Source organism: Salvelinus fontinalis, chromosome 11 (genome assembly GCF_029448725.1).
Source record: "Salvelinus fontinalis isolate EN_2023a chromosome 11, ASM2944872v1, whole genome shotgun sequence".
Taxonomy (NCBI): domain Eukaryota; kingdom Metazoa; phylum Chordata; class Actinopteri; order Salmoniformes; family Salmonidae; genus Salvelinus; species Salvelinus fontinalis.
Genome location: NC_074675.1, coordinates 23,306,754 through 23,319,024, shown reverse-complemented (window position 1 = coordinate 23,319,024; position 12,271 = coordinate 23,306,754). Strand labels below are relative to the sequence as shown.

Sequence of the window (12,271 nt, the reverse complement as noted above, 5' to 3'; positions counted from 1 at the left end):
TACAACCCACACAAGTGGCTCAGGTAGTGCAGCTCATCCAGGATGGCACATCAATGCGAGCTATGGCAAGAAGGTTTGCTGTGTCTGTCAGCGTAGTGTCCAGAGCATGGAGGCGCTACCAGGAGACAGGCCAGTACATCAGGAGACGTGGAGGAGGCCGTAGGAGGGCAACAACCCAGCAGCAGGACCGCTACCTCCGCCTTTGTGCAAGAAGGAGCAGGAGGAGCACTGCCAGAGCACTGCAAAATGACCTCAAGCAGGCCACAAATGTGCATGTGTCTGCTCAAACGGTCAGAAACAGACTCCATGAGGGTGGTATGAGGGCCCGACGTCCACAGGTGGGGGTTGTGCTTACAGCCCAACAACGTGCAGGACGTTTGGCATTTGCCAGAGAACACCAAGACTGGCAAATTCGCCACTGTCGCCCTGTGCTCTTCACAGATGAAAGCAGGTTCACACTGAGCACATGTGACAGACGTGACAGTCTGGAGATATCGTGGAGAACGTTCTGCTGCCTGCAACATCCTCCAGCATGACCGGTTTGGCGGTGGGTCAGGCATTTCTTTGGGGGACCGCACAGCCCTCCATGGGCTCGCCAGAGGTAGCCTGACTGCCATTAGGTACCGAGATGAGATCCTCAGACCCCTTGTTAGACCATATGCTGGTGCGGTTGGCCCTGGGTTCCTCCTAATGCAAGACAATGCTAGACCTCATGTGGCTGGAGTGTGTCAGCAGTTCCTGCAAGAGGAAGGCATTGATGCTATGGACTGGCCCGCCCATTCCCCAGCCCTGAATCCAATTGATCACATCATGTCTCGCTCCATCCACCAACGCCACGTTGCACCACAGACTGTCCAGGAGTTGGCGGATGCTTTAGTCCAGGTCTGGGAGGAGATCCCTCAGGAGACCATCCGCCACCTCATCAGGAGCATGAGGTGGCGGATGTAGGGAGGTCATACAGGCACGTGGAGGCCACACACACTAATGAGCCTCATTTTGACTTGTTTTAAGGACATTACATCAAAGTTGGATCAGCCTGTAGTGTGGTTTTCCACTTTAATTTTGAGTGCGACTCCAAATCCAGACCTCCATGGGTTGATAAATTTGATTTCCATTGATAATTTGTGTGATTTTGTTGTCAGCACATTCAACTATGTAAAGAAAAAAGTATTTAATAAGAATATTTTATTCATTCAGATCTAGGATGTGTTATTTTAGTGTTCCCTTAATTTTTTTGAGCAGTGTATATTCATCTATAGTCAAAGAAGGGGGCTGTATAGGGGAGATAAGGCGTGTTATGGCGTGGGTTTGCGGACTGTCAGACGCTGATTGATACAGAATTGGATTGTGTGGGTGAAAAAGAGGAGCGAGGAAAGGATATGACAAGGCACTGTGTGAAATCAAACCATTCAATTTTATAAAAGGCACTAGCTCAGACCACAGACAGCCTACCGGACTGCATAGCACTCCCAGGGGCATAAGATACATTAAACAATAACATATGAAATGTTCAATGGCAACTTACCTGCACACAACATGTAGAATGTTGCTATAGCTGCTGTAGCAGAATACTGCAGAGAACATGCCCCTCAAAAGGACATATGTTTGTTCATTTTTCAAACCGTGTCAAAGAACATGTTTAGCTCGGCATTAATGCCATTGACTTTGCAGGGACTTAAAGGAAAAGATTGAATACAATTAATACTGAAGCAAATAGAGGCATTGAAAGGTAACACAGATTACTCAGGGAGCTGTCCACTCTCTGTGGTGCTGAAACGGTTAGAGCCCATCCTTAGAGATCCATCAATCGCCACTAAAGGTAGGGGGAAATCCCCATCTTTACACCACTACTGGTGCATTCCCCCACTTTCTCACCATCCTTTAACCAGCCTTAAAGCAACTTTCCTCTCATCCCTCTGCACATACAGTATCTGATGCCATTAAAGCCTTAGGGACCAACCCTTTCTCTCTTTAAAGACAGACCGTTTCAACACGCCCTTGCAGAAGTGAGGCTTATAAAACCACCCAGGGCCCCAACTGATCCCCTCTCTCTTAGCCTTCTCTATAAACGACAGATGGTGCAGTACCAGTCTAGGCTCTAAGGCAGGCAGCAATGGTTTGGGTAAAGGGGTTACCTGGGGTGGATTAGAAGCTCTGTGACCTTTTGAGTGAGTGTCATAGAAGAATGATGTGTAGCACTGCTGAAGATGAATGGTGCCCTTATACCCTCTGCACAAGGTAAAGGTGATTATCATGAAGACTCACAGAAATAGCCCTTAGGTGTTCTGGCAGAGTTCGTATGTGAAGGGATGTGGATATGAAATGGCTAACTGAACCTAGAAAAGTACATCTTGCTTCCAAGTGGGTGGTAGAGAATATTTTCCATATTAAAAGCACATGCAGTGAGCAGAGGGAGCTTGAGCGTCTCCCTTCCGTGCATTTAGCATGTTAGCGGCATTACAGAGCTTGCATTATTCATGGCGGTCAATGTGTCGGAGATCAGGGATATGGAGCGTTATATATTGGGTCATTACTTAAATGAGGGGAAATCACGATGGTGGGTAGGAGTACAGCTGACTGGGACTTGAAAGACCCTAAGCACTGTAGAGGATAACAGTTGTATGGGAATTGCATTGCCTGTAACAATATGTGAAAAATACCATTAATAACGAATTAACAGCAGCACATCTAAAAGCAATCTAAAAAGCAAGAGCATAACGATACAATGGGAGTTTGGGCCTCCCTCTAACAATTCAGCTTTATATTAATAGCTCATCCAACTTTAAATTACACATGCGCACACTCATACCCGACCCGTACGTAGCACTCGTTTCTGGTCCCCTAGTACTTAGTGAGATAACTGGCACAGCAGTCGCTTAGCAACCAGTTCCTTTTTTATGACTAGTCTAAAAGAAACTTGGCACGGGATCAGATGAGTGTGATGACATACCGTAGTTGTGAGTGATCACGATACGTCAATCACATGGCATGCTATAGGGTTACCAACAAAGAGTCAGCTCTGTTTTATTCTCACTAGTGCCATCTTCACCGAATACCTTTACCACCTTATCATTACTCCTCATGAAAATAAGGAAACAGAGGACAGTGCATTCCGGAAAGTATTCAGACCCCTTGACTTTTTCCACATTTTGTTACAGCCTTATTCTAAAATTGATTAAATAAAAAATGTTCCTCAACCTACACACAAAACCCCATAATGACAAAGCAAAAACAGGATCCAAGAATTTTTTGCAAATTTATACCTAAAAAAAACACACCTTATTTACATATGTATTCAGACCCTTTGTTAATAAGAGACTCGAAATTGAGCTCAGGTGCATCCTGTTTCCATTGATCATCCTTGAGATTTTTCTACAACTTGGAGTCCACTTGTGGTAAATTCTATTGATCGGACATGATTTGGAAAGGCACACACCTGTTTATATAAAGGTCCCACAGTTGACAGTGCACGTCAGAGCAAAAATCAAGCCATGTGGTTGAAGGAATTGTCATTAGAGCTCCGAGACAGGATTGTGTCGAGGCACAGATCTGGGGAAGGGTACCAAAACATTTATGCAGCTTTGAAAGTTTGGAACCACCGAGAACAATTTAATCCATTTTAGAATAAGACTGTCAACGTAACAAAATGTGGAAAAAGTCAAGGGGTCTGAATACTTTCCGAATGCACAGTACTTTTGTTTTGATACCGACATTTGAATGAACAATTAGAGCATCTTAATTAAAAGCCTTAAAACAAATGTATTAAATGGACTGGGATTACTATGTGTTTAAAATGTAACTGGCGTTAAGATTGCACTTACACAGGTAGCCCAATTCTGATATCTGATTGGCCAAAACACCAATTAGTGGAAAAGATACGAATTGGGCTGCCTGTGTGAACGCAGTCTTAAACGTAAATCATTGTCCACACAGTAGGGGTGTGAACATTTAAACGTTTGAAGGAAATTGGGATCGTTAATGTGAAGCAAAAATTCCTTACTGAAAAACAATATTTATTTTTACAAAAGACATGCAGAGAAAGTCAAGCGATGGAAGCTAAATCCTGTACGGCAATACTTTGAGAAGTTAAATGAGAAGAGTGAAATGTAAACTTTGAGGTGGAATTGAGGTACAGTAATGGAAGTACAGGTGCAATGCTTAACAATCTGAAAGGGACCCAAACCGTTGCAGGCAGCACAGCTGCGGGGGCTGTGCTTTGGCAAAGTGGGTGGGGTTATATCCTGCCTGTTTGTCTCTGTCCGGGGGTATGATCGGATGTGGCCACATTGTTTCCTGACCCCTCCTGTCTCAGCCTCCAGTATTTATGCTGCAGTAGTTTATGTGTCGGGGGACTAGGGTCAGGCTGTTATATCTGGAGTATTTCTCCTATCTTACCCGGTGTCCTGTGTGAATTTAAGTATGCTCTCTCTCTCTGAGGACCTGAGCACTAGGACCATGCCTCAGGACTACCTGGCATGATGACTCCTTGCCGTCCCCAGTCCACCTGGCCGTGCTGCTGCTCCAGTTTCAACTGTTCTGCCTGCGGCTATGGAACCCTGACCTGTTCACCGGACGTGCTACCTGTCCCAGACCTGCTGTTTTCAACTCTCTAGAGACAGCAGGAGCGGTAAAGATACTCTCAATGTTAGGCTTAGAAAAGCCAACTGACACTTACTCCTGAGGTGCTGACTTGTTGCACCCTCGACAACTACTGTGATTATTATTATTTGATCCTGCTGGTCATCTATGAACATTTGAACATCTTGGCCATGTTCTGTTATAATCTCCAACCGGCACAGCCAGAAGAGGACTGGCCACCACTCATAGCCTGGTTCCTCTCTAGGTTTCTTCCTAGGTTTTGGCCTTTCTAGGGAGTTTTTCCTAGCCACCGTGCTTCTACACCTGCATTGCTTGCTGTTTGGGGTTTTAGGCTGGGTTTCTGTACAGAACTTTGATATATCAGCTGATGTAAGAAGGGCCATATAAATAAATTTGATTTGAGCTGCATTGTGAATTCACGTGGAATTGTATTAATTTCTTAACGTTGAAAAGGAAAACTAAAAAAAAAGGGCAGTTTAAAAGTTAAGAAAATGTTTACATTCGTCACATCCCTAGTCCACAGATACTGACACGCGATAGTCCGGCGTCCCATTGTGACCTACAGTAACTACATGCCTGAGACCACCATACAAAATTCCTAACTAATGCAGCGCCATGTACTCAACTTGAATGTGTTCACAGTTGGAGAAATTGCTTGAGTAGTGCTCAGAATTTGAAAAGTATGAAAGCCAATGGTCCAATATTCTAATAACCTGCTTGTTCATATGTGTACAAGTTTTGACTATGATAGATGCTTTCGTCCTTGATGGTAATGGATAAAGTCATTAATTGCACAAAATTCCACTCTCAATTTCTGAAGGTCTTATGCATGAGGTGTTTGACACAGCATGTTTGGGCCGGGCTGGGCCTTTCTCTGCATGCAGCCTTGGCTTGGCAGCCATGAGGCACAAGCTCTACAAGCCATGAGGGTCACTACCACTGAGAAGCATTGAGGGAGTATGATTTAGTGCACCGGGCTATTATCGCAGATTTTTCTGAATGGTTTCTGTAGTTAGAAAGAGATAAGACACGCATTCCTGCAACATTATTTTGTTGAAAGGCAATTTGAACTCAAATTGATGGCACCCAAAATTGGCCATTTCAATTTATAGGATTCATATAATATTCATTAAATATAACATTCAACATCCAATTCGGGCTAAACCACTTCAGTCATTGTTAAGGAATCCAAATAAATGGTCAAAAGCCACCCACGGACCACCCAAATGGCCAGTATACAGTATCAGTTTTCTATGTTTGACAAGTAGTATTTAGCTGCGGCTTGGAGTATTGTTTATTCATACTATGTAATGTATTCTCACTGAATTTAGTGATTTTTTTTTCCACTGCTCAGAGAAATAATCCATGAAAGTTGCTTGCATTTCCCCCTCACAAATGAGTGTGAAGGTACCAGGTTATACCCACTAGGTGCCACTGTTCTTTCGGTTACTGCCACGTCCTTTATCAATTTTCCTGGTGTCTTGTGTTTGTTAAATTGATCCTTTGCAACTTTGGGTAGAAAGCCAATAGCTTTAGCTCATGATGAAAATGAATGGGGTGGTCATCTTTCCAATTCAAGCCAGTCCTCCATGAAAGCAATTCAAACACACACAAACTGTCCTTCGCTTCGGCTTAATCTGTTTCTGTTCTTCAGGTTTCTTTTCCATATTTTCACTCAAATCATTCGTTTCTTTATAGAAAAACAACCAAATGGGGTGTTCTAAGTCCACAACAATCCTTAAAACCATCAGGAAACCCATTTTCAAGTCTGGGAAAAATGTCTTAGATTTTTATTTTTGGGTGTAGTTACCCTTTACAGCAAGTATGCACCACCAATAGACAGTTGTTTGGATAGCAATGTTTTTGTAGAGCTCATCTGATTGCAGAATTACCTAAACAAATCGCCACTGAATTTATGCAAACAATCATGATATCATTCTGCCAGGTAGGCATAGGCTACTTTGCAGTTAACATTTAATTTAAAAGGTTTTTGGGAAAGCCTTTCCATCTCTACCAGAAGAAAGTTATCATTAGCATCATTGCTAACGGCTACACTAAGGGCAGACATAAGCGTGCACCGCAAACACACAAGTGCATTCCTGTGCCATTTCAAATAGTTGCATGAATATATGAAATCACTGATGAATGTTGTTCATGTCTTATGATTAACTTGGTCAAATGAATACATTTTTTAATAAGTTCAATACATAGTTTTTATAATTGTTGAATTCCGCTATAATTTTAATGATTCCATTCGCCGCTACTCAGATTTTATAGGGTCCTATGTATAGTGTTTAGCAATGGTATTGGTTTGGGTTTAATAAGTGTCACTAATCAAACAGATATTTTCGAAAATTTTAATTAAAAAACATGTGACTTGTATGTAATGGTTTATAATTGTATTCATTTATTAGGATTGTCGAAACATTGGAGTCACTTGCTCATTTCTCCATCACATTTTTGGGCTTGTAGGAAAAGTCTTCATATGAGAACTGCACCATAAGGATAGCCCTTTTAGACAGCTGCCATTTGCTGGACCATTGGGAAACAGTTGGGTTAAAGCAATAGGTTGCTAAGAGGACAAACTGAATTGGTTTCATGGAGGACTGGCTTGACTTGAGGATGACCACACTATTTTCATCATGAGCAAAAGCTATTGGTTTTCTACCCAAATTTTCAATTAAAAAAAAGTTTGATCCATTTAATAAACTCAAGAAAACTAACAAAATTGATTAAAGGGTGTAGCAGTAACAGCAGCATCTAGTTGGCAAAACCTAGTACCTTCACACTAATTTATAGAGCAAAATGCAAGCGACTTTAATGGCTAATTTCTCTGAACAGGGGAAAATCTCATCACCAAATTCAGTGAGATCAGCGTGGGTACTATATTTATTGAATATTATATGAATCCTATAAATGTAAATAGACAATTTTGGTACAATCAATTGGCTTAATTTGTCAGAGTTCAAATAATCTTTTAACAAAACAATGTCTTCTCTTATCTGTTTCTAACCACAGAAACAATTTCAGAACCATCTGAGATGGTGGGTGTCGAAATCCTCTTGTGCTTTTTGAGGTAGAACCACATTTCTCATTACTACACGTGCTTAACCTACATCACTTCACCATCAGTCAAAATTGGGCACATGGCTCACGCCCGGGAGGCAGCCCGCTTCCATAACGAATGCAATCAACACTAACCCGATTCACCCAGGGTAGGCCCGGGGCATTAATCAAATCCCCTCATTGTATCATCATCTCCCAGCCACCTAGAGACCACAAAGGGTGGTGACCTTAGATGGCCTATCAGCGTGCCACTACAGTGCCAGGGCTACACAACCATAGGAACAAACCACTTAACCAATCCCTCACCACTTCATCATAAGCAACCAGTCCTGCAGTTTGGAGGCAGAAGAGGATACTTAAATACACCTAAATGCACATCAACAGTTCTCTCCTTGACTAAAGGATTTTCCATTCGTTTTTCATGGACTGTGATTTATTTGTTTTGTGTGTGTGTGTGTGTGTGTGTGTGTGTGTGTGTGTGTGTGTGTGTGTGTGTGTGTGTGTGTGTGTGTGTGTGTGTGTGTGTGTGTGTGTGTGTGTGTGTGTGTGTGTGTGTGTGTGTGTGTGTGTGTGTGTGTGTGTGTGTGTGTGTGTGTGTGTGTGTGTGTAAAATACAGCTGAGGCATAGAAATGGATGACGTCTTTAAAAGCTTAATATTCCCTGCTCAATGTCTTTGTCTTATCCATGAGGTGTTTACACAGCATGTTTTGGGCTGGGATGGGCTGGACTGTGCCTTTCCCTGCATACAGCCTTGGCCTGGTAGCAGTGAATGAGGCAGTGGCTTAAGATGGTCAATCAGAGGCATGGCATCAACACCTCTCAGCCACAGAAAGACATAACAGGTGTCAACCTCAGATCGCCTCTCACTGCAGATGGCCCGTCAGCGGGCAAGTACACAACAGGCATCAGCATTTCTATATTTACTGCAAAAACGGCTAAATTGAGCAAATATCCAGATCTGCAGCTTTTCATTAGACTGAACACTCGCAGCTATGTCAAGGAGAAGCTATATAATATTGAATGGTGTTTATTCACCAGATTACGGCTTCCTGTTAAAATCGTCAAGAATCCCAGATCAGAGCCTAAAGAAAGACTCACTAGTACCGACTGTCTGTGGTACATAGCCAATTCAGTCAATTGAACATTTTGGATTCTCAGACGGACTAAAGAATCAAGGGGAGACACTGGCAGAGAGGATCCAGGCTACAGCTCACTAGCTATCTACTCAGTCACAGTCTGACGGCACATGCACAACGTAGAGTTAAAATCAGCAATGACAGCATCTCTAGACATGGATGGGATTCTATAGATAAAATATATGCATGTTCATACAGCCTTCAGTAGCTTAATAGACACCTTACATGATAAAGTCTAGTTTCCTACCAACTTGAACGAAAAAGAAAACAGGAACCTTGACATTTTTCAACAAGTGCGTTCACTCGCTCGGGCATAAAATAGCCTTATTTCAGTATAGTTTGTAGATCATATCATTTTGGTATACATAATTGTATAAAACATGCCAAATATGTTGATGCAGATGTTTGGGATTCACTAAATACAAAGAAAATCTGATTGATACGCCTAATTAGGAGCGCAGGTGCGTGTAACAATGTCCTAGCTGCATGCAGGAATTCCCTTTTCACCCCAAACCAATCAATAAATCACAAGATATTAATGAACAGATCATTGCCGCACACCGTTACCGACTACCCCGTACCCCGTGTACTGTAGCAAGCAAACAGCCCTGACTGCAACGCGCTAATTAGCCTGCGCAAATAAATATAACCAGCGGCGGAAATACGCTAACGTTCTCGAAGTAACCGTTTCGTTTGTAAGGTGAATGATTCTTTTCAGCTGAGAGCGGAGGACCGAAAATAAAAATACATGCACATAGACACCACATTGAACTACGGACAGCATCAATATTTCTGTAATGTTTTACCTTGGTATCTGGTAACACAAAGTGTTTGGATGATGCTCCCCTTGCGCTCGTGTCACAATCCTCACCAGCTCGCGCTTCAGAATCCACCAGTCTCCTTTGTATCCCACAATGCATGCTGGGAGCTGCAAAATGCATCCATTCCCTGAGATCCCCTGGTTACCTCATTGGTCAATTAATTTGTGGCATTTAATAGCATCCCTCATAATTTGTTTGACTTGTGGAATATAAATATTTTATATTTCAATGATGTGGCAGCATTGAATTTTCAGTTCAGACAAATCAAGTGCTGAGAGATAAGAAAGACTCCAGGTAGGTGTTTTATCGGCTACTGATTTCCAGGGAAGCCCTACTTCCTTGAAAACACACACACACACACACACACACACACACACACACACACACACACACACACACACACACACACACACCACAGAAAAAACACAGAAAATATTTATATTAATTTGGAATCATATATCTTGTGTAGGCTTAATAAATATTTGGATTTCAGACAGAAGTAATAATTTCTGTTATGTATATTCTTGGGACACCGATGTGTTTTAGCCTATCCAGAGTCAGACCACAATCTCTTTATGGCAAATATTAATTCAATTACCTTTGTAAAATGATGCCCTCCACAATTGTAACATACTTGTTTACTGTCTCAATGCTCCCTATCCCATACACTTTTAGACAAAAAGGGTTCCAAAAGGCTTCTGCAGCTGTCCCCATAGGATAACCTTTTTGGGGTTCCATGTAGAACCCTCTGTGAAAAGGGTTCTACATGGAACCCAAAGGGGTTCTACCTGGAACCAAAATGGTTCTACCTGGAACCAAAAGGGTTTTTCAAAGGGTTCTCCTATGGGGACAGTCAAAGAACCCTTTTTGATTCTAGCTAGCACCTTTTTTTCTAAGCGTGTAGGGCCAGAGAACCTGTCACACAAGACTACACTTCACCATTACTTTCAATGATCATTCCGGGATTGAATGAGTCAAAGCTCTAGCTCTCAAACTTAATGCCCTTGCTTAGTGCTGTGTAATAACTAATAATGACGCAAATTCCTGATTTTTATTATAAACATTTACATCTTTTATTTGTATTGGGCAACACCTCTTTTAGTAGGCTATATGAAAAGACGTTGCCTCATATTGGAAACTTTCCAGAGTGACTGGATTGGAAACTTTAATCAATTAAAACAATGCTGACTGAATTAACTAAAGCCTAAATCTTTGATTGTTTATATGCTAATTCGAATTTAGTGAGCAGTTCCTTGCTCATCCTTCCAGGGAAAAACACAGTACATTCACAGATGCTGACTCCCATTGATCCCCTTAGTAAAGATATCATTGTCCCTATAAGCAGACTAATTAATTTCAGGCATAATACAAATATCAATTGCTTGTTGGGTTGATAACAGAGGCATTAGAATGTAACTATAAAACATTCAAAGAGTTCCAATGTCAATTGCATTTGAGCTTCATGGCAAGTCAGTGGTTTGAAACGTTTCAAGATCACAGCATTAGTATGATGCAAGATGCAGTGTGACTTACTCCCTTTATCAAAGTCATGCAGTATTTTTTTTTTTAACGGCTTGAGGGTTGTCATTTCATTGTGAGCGAGCGTTCAGAAGTTCAGTGGCAACAACAACAAACACTAAATTGATTCTGAATATTTCAAATGCAACAACTATTTGATTTTATACCCAGCCTGCAACGTTGGAACGTCTGCCAAAGTTCAGCTTTAGATTTCAAAGCGCTTTTGACACCCAGCCCACTTATAATTTTTTTGTTGTTGTTGCGTCCACTGAAATTTATCACATCAATCAATAGTAGACCACTGCCAGAGGAGACTCTTTAATGAGCTTATTAGTTTAAATTATTCACTGCAGAGGGAAACCACGCTTTTTGCTCTTTTATTTGGATATGATATTTAGGAGTCTCTTTATATCCAGTAATTGATAGTTTCATGTTTTAGCACCTTGTACATTCCAGTATTGAGCCAAATTGTGTATGATGGCTGGCTCTGACGCATAAAATAAGGTGTGTTGCACAGTGTCCAATGATTTGAATCAACAATGCCATTCCATGTTTTAATCAGCAGACACCTACCTATGTCATGAGAAATCACAGCGGATCCTAGTAGGAAAGTGTCATCCATTCCATAGCCATTAATCCTAAAGTAACCTGGCAGACTTCCAAGCCCTCTCCAACTTTCCTCTGCAACAACCTGCCTTGTCTTGGAGCAGACTGGGTTACTGTGAAGCACTTTGTGACAAATGTTTTTTTCAAAAGTGCTAATTAAATCAAATGTTTATTTGATTGATTGATTCTCTCTCTCTCCCTTTCTCCCTCTAACTTGCTCTCCCTCTCTCTCTCTCCTTTTCTCCCTCTAACTTGCTCTCCCTCTCTCTCTCTCCTTTTCTCCCTCTAACTTGCTCTCCCTCTCCCTCTCTCTCTCTCTCTCCTTTTCTCCCTCTAACTTGCTCTCCCTCTCCCTCTCTCTCCTTTTCTCCCTCTAACTTGCTCTCCCTACCTCTCTCTCTCCCTTTCTCCCTCTAACTTGCTCTCCCTACCTCTCTCTCTCTCCCTTTCTCCCTCTAACTTGCTCTCCCTACCTCTCTCTCCCTTTCTCCCTCTAACTTGCTCTCCCTACCTCTCTCTCCCTT

At 42.0% G+C, this 12,271-nt stretch overlaps 1 protein-coding gene across 1 annotated transcript in view; it reads right to left on the bottom strand.

Moving 5' to 3' along the window:
* The window catches only part of LOC129865325 (synapsin-3-like), a 124,944-nt gene extending 115,227 nt beyond the window's left edge, over positions 1–9,717 (bottom strand). The window contains exon 1 of the mRNA XM_055938011.1: positions 9,609–9,717. The gene's annotated coding sequence lies outside the window, so the exon portion shown is untranslated. The remainder of the gene's footprint in view (positions 1–9,608) is intronic.
* Between the last annotated feature and the right edge of the window lie 2,554 nt (positions 9,718–12,271).